The 5,594-nt window shown below is 35.9% G+C and overlaps 1 pseudogene; it reads left to right on the forward strand.

The window, feature by feature from the left end:
* Positions 1–3,850: 3,850 nt before the first annotated feature.
* On the forward strand, positions 3,851–4,835 carry LOC140531894 (L-lactate dehydrogenase A chain pseudogene; annotated as a pseudogene).
* Positions 4,836–5,594: the final 759 nt, after the last annotated feature.

A 5,594-nucleotide genomic window follows, 5' to 3' on the forward strand; every position in this document is an offset into this window, starting at 1 on the left:
CTCTGCCAGCCTCTTACCCACCTTGGTGTGTGTGTGTTTATATTAGTCTTCCTTCTAGTTAGTGAAACTACTCAAATCTGCACATAGATTGCTGATTCTAGATAGAATTCTGTTTTAGGAATTAGTTTGAATAAGCATAAAATGTTCTACACCAAATCCATATATAATTAAAATAAAGGTATCTTGTTTGTATATATACATATGTATACATACATACATACATGCATATACACACATATTTTATATATATGTATATAAAATATATTATATTTATTATATATATAAAGAGCTTCCATAGTGCAGCATACCAAATGGTATGCTGCACTATGGAAGCTCTTTTTGTTTTTATTTTTCTGTCATATACATATATATGTATGCATATATTTACATGTATATACATATTTACATGTATATACATACATATGTACATATGCATGTAGTGATGGAAAAAGTTAATTGGCTACCAGTCAGAAATCACAGAAAGAGGCAGCCTGAAATATGGTAAGGAGATGTGACTGGAATATGAGTCAGAAGACAAAGAATTCCATGTACCACTGAGACCACAGATCTTGTCCAAAAAGAAAAAAAGATGATATAGAATGAGATCGATAAAGGGAAAATCTGGACAAAGTGATACAAAAAAAATTGAGAAGGATGAGTTTCAGCTGGGACAAATGATGCACTCATGTGATGGTGATGAAAACATCTAATCTATTTTAGCTTCAGTTTCCACATCAGTAAAATAGGGACAACAATTATTTTACTACCTACTGAGCTCATAAGGTTATTGTAAGTGAATCATTATGTGAAATGCAAAGTCTATATGAAATGTGAGTTGCTGACTATAATAACTAATTTTAGGAGGTATACCAACTTCAAAAGACATTCATTACAGTTTCTTATTGCAGAGTTTTAAAAAATACAGCAAATACCTTTTTTTAGGAGCAGACAGATGGTGCAGTGGATAGAGCACCAGTGCAGGAGTCAGAAGGATCTGAGTTCAAATATCACCTCAGACACGACACTCACTAGCTGTGTGACCTTGGGCAAGTCACTTAACCACAATTACCTCATCCTGGGTCATCCTGATGAATATCTGGTCACTGGATTCAGATGGCTCTGGAGCAGAAGTGAGGCTGGTGACCTGCACAGCCCTCCCTCACTCAAAACAAAGTCAAGTGCAAGTCATGTCATCATTTCTCTGATGACAAAGACATCATTGTCTTCTTTGGCAATGAAGGACGAACACATACACACAAAATACTTTTCAAGTTCAGTCTCTTAATTGCTCAGCTAATATGGAATATAGTAGCTTTCCATTCTTTTCTCAGATAAAAATGAGGCCGAAGTATCTCTATAGAAATACAGAGACTGTATCTCTATCCTTTACTGCATGTTTCTATAGCCTTCTTCTTTGAGCATCCAGATTCTGTAAATCCTCCCTCATCCTCATCCTCCCCCTCCCCCTCCCCCAATTTATTACCTTTCTAATGCAGTACTCTCCCCCTCCCTTTTTGTTTCTCTCCTAAAACCATCAAATAGAACAAATATACCTTCAGGCCTTAAGTTAATGTTATTTAATTTTAGAATGTAAACATTCCATCATTGTGTAGCTCTTTTCATTAGTTCAAATATATTTACTTTTCTCGGCTTCCTTTCTGTGTTTGAATTTCAGTGATTTAGTCAGCTCAAACATGGACAAATGTATATGCTCAAATATATATAAATGTATAATGTTCATGTTATAAGCCTTTCTTGACTGTGTCCAAATAACCTATTTCAAATTATCATTCCTTCTTCAGGATTTTTCTAGTACTTTCAATAACAACAAACGTTTACTAAATACAGTCTACTTACACTACGCTAAACAACTGAAAGAGATGTGAAATTTACAGATGACAAGGTCAGTCAATATATGCAAGGAAGTCATTGTTTATTTTTTCTATGTACTCTAATGACCATTTGTTACATTAGCGTTTGTTGTTCATGCGTCTCTTGTCTTCTATAATATTATAAGTTCCTTTAGGACAGTAATTGAATTTTAATTATCTTTTTATCTCCCTTAGTAAATTCTGCAGTCCTTGGTCCATAGTAAGGGCCTAATAAATTTTTGTTCAGTTAATGAGCAAGACCTAAAGACATCAGCTCAATATTTTGACTAATATGTAAAATAAAAATATCTTGCCTCTTCAAGGAATTTAGCTCAGCAAATACGTATTACATGTCTAACATGGTTAAAACACTATTAGGTATTTAAGACAGAAGAAAACAAATTATACAATCTCTATTCCTTTAAAGAGTTACAATTGACCTGACTGTGCAGAGGATGGAACATACATGGAGAATTATACTACAAAATAGGGAATGATGGAGACAAAGAAAAGATGTAAAGAAAGTACTCCAGGAAAGATTTAAGGAAGGAGGGATCATTTTCAACTGGTGAATCAGGAAATGTTTCCCAAAGAAGGTATTATCTGAACTTAGTTTTATAGGAAAACAAGAATTCTGAAAGATGGAGAAGAGGAGGTTATGCATTACAGTCATGGAGGGTGTGTGTCCTCCATGAATTCTCAGAGGTGGGAGAAGATTAATGGAGTTCAGTGAACCAATCAAAGGATAATTTGATTGGAACATAGAGTATGAAGTATTTTCAAACATATTATCTCAAGAATATGTAACTACAACATTAATGTCTATATGCTAGTATTTTTCAAAAATTTCATACTAAAGGAAGATCTTTAAATAAATTGACTGATACAGGGGTAAGACTTGTAAATATAAACATTATATATGATTTTCCATGATAAAGAACACTTTGTATTGATTAGAAGGCAAGATTTATGTAGTCTGAGAACACAGACATGGAAATACCTATCTTTTATAGATTGTGATAACATATTAGTAACTATTAAAGTGAGGTTCATTCTCCTTATACTTTTCATTGGATCAGAACTACACTTTAAGGGTAGGCAGATTACATGCATGGTTCCCACCTGGAAGTCCCACAGTGCCACCAACCAGAATTGAAGTATATCTGGGGGTAATATTTTAGACATGAAATTTCATTGGTATAAGAGCCTACCAGTAAAGAACTGCCCCATCAATGGATATTGGTACCTCCATTATAACATATAGTCTTAGAATTATATGGGGTGGCACTAAGAGGTTAAATGACTTTCCCAAGGTTGTACATTGTCAGGGGAACTTGAACAAATGTTGTAAAGTCAGCTTTCTGATCATTAGGCTGAACTACATTTCAGCTCGCATTCTATTGGATCCTTAATTCTACTTTCTTAATCTTTATACCTTAGATTACAAACTATATGTCCTACTATGGACTTTTTAAACCTTATCCCTATGTTAATCAATCTCATTCTTTCCAAGGCCATTTTAACACACTTCATGCATTTTCTATCTTATATCATTATTCTATCACCTTCCATCTGAAGGTCAGTTAGTCAATAAAAACGTATTAAGTGTTTACTATGTATTAGATACTATGCTAAGCAATGGGAGTACAAAGAAAGAAAGAAGATGGCCTTTGCTCTCCAGGAGCTCAGTCTAAGGAGGTAGACAATAGGCAAACAACAATGCAAAAACAAAGTATATGCAGAACTGGAGATAACCAACAGAAGAAAGCACTAGCTTAAGTGGGGCTGGGAAAGAGGGAGATTACTGCTCCTGGTTACTTCCATTTATTCAGGATTTATCTTGTATATACCTGTTTTTATATGCATGCTGCTTCCCCCCATTAGAAGATAAGATTTTATGTGAGCCTGGGAGTAGCAACCTCACATCTAACTCAGAACTTTCGAAGCTGGACCAGCTATCTCCCCAGTTACCCTCCAAAATGGCATCAACTGTCAAGGATCAGCTGATCTTGAATGCCCTAAAGGAAGACCAGGTTCCCCAGAACAACATCAGTATTATTGGGGTTGGGGTAGTTGGCATGGCATGTACCATTAGTATCTCAACAAAGAAATTGGCTGATGAACTTGCCCTAGTAGATGTTGGATGTACAACATGGCAGTCTTTTCCTCAAAATGCCAAAGACTGTTTCTGGAGAAGACTACAGTGTGACTGCAAAGTCAAAACCTATCATTGTCACGGCTGGGACACTTCAACAGGAGGAAGAAAGTTGCCTTAATTTGGTCCATTGTAATGTGAATATCTTTAAATTCATCATTCCCAACATTGTTAAATATAGCCCTAATTGCAAGCTGCTTATTGTTTCCAGTCCAGTGGATATTTTGACATATGTGGCCTGGAAGCTAAGTGGCTTTCCTAAAAACCATGTTATTGGAAGTGGTTGCAATCTGGATTCTTCCCGTTTCTGTTACCTAATGGGGGAGAGACTTGGTGGCCATTCTTCAAGTTGCCATGGATGGTTCCTTAGAGAACATGGAGACTCCAGTGTTCCTGTGTGGAGCAGTGTGAATCTTGTTGGTGTGTCTCTAAAGAAGCTTCATCCTTCTTTGGGAACTGGTGCTGATGCAGAGAATTGGAAAATATTCATAAACAGGTGGTTGAAAGTGCTTATGAGGATATCAAACTGAAGGGCTACACTTCCTGGGCTATTGGTTTGTCTGTGGTAGATCTGGTAGAAAGCATTATGAAGATCTTAGGAGAGTGCATCCAATTCTACCATGATTAAGGGCCTATATGGCATTAATGAGGATGTCTTCCTTAGTGTCCCATGTGTCTTAGGGCAGAATGGCATTTCAGATGTGGTGAAGGTCAACCTGAATCTGGAGGAAAGGAGCCATTTAAAGAAGAGTATAGATACTCTTTGGGGAATTCAGAAGGAGTTGCAATTTTAAAACTTTTGAATGTGTTGCCATAAAGAGAACATGACAAGGGTTGAGGGTTTATGTATGATTCACTTTTCAAATAGACCAAATCCTTCCTCTGATTAGTGACTAAACACCAGAAGTGTAAAACCTGTGAATGAATACACTCTAGTTTCTTCCTAAAGTTAGAAATGGGGAATAGAACCCTGTTGTAGTTAGTATATGATGCTGTATATGACTTGTATAGTCTCAGTGGTTTGTGTCAAGCAGAGCCAGTGCCCCACAGGTATATAAACTACCTGCTTTGTATGTAGGTGCTACAGGTTTCCTTAGGTCCAGAAGACATCACTCCTGGATACCAAACACCATACAATAGTAATTCTTTATTAATGCGTTGATTACCTTTGTGCTCCCCTCCATTAGTTCACTACACCATGGCCCCATGTATCACCTTTTTAGAGGACCTGATTTTGTCTGCCTGTATATACATCTCAATATATATATATCAATAGTTGTAAATTTCTGTAAAGATCTGTACATGTACAACAATGCAACCAATTCCCCAAGTGTCATACTAACCCTAAATACTGAATAAACAACAAATAACTGATAAAAAAAAAAAAGAAGATAAGATTTTCAGGGAATGGACTATTTTTCCCATTTAATTTTTCTTCATTTCCCAAGAACTTAACATCATGCCTGTCACATTAGAAATGGTTAACAAATGATTACTGATTGACTAGCTCTCATTTAGAATCATATTCTATTTTAAACAAACATTTCTGTAGCCTCAAAGTGTCAAAC

Source organism: Notamacropus eugenii, chromosome 3 (assembly GCF_028372415.1).
Source record: "Notamacropus eugenii isolate mMacEug1 chromosome 3, mMacEug1.pri_v2, whole genome shotgun sequence".
Classification (NCBI taxonomy): domain Eukaryota; kingdom Metazoa; phylum Chordata; class Mammalia; order Diprotodontia; family Macropodidae; genus Notamacropus; species Notamacropus eugenii.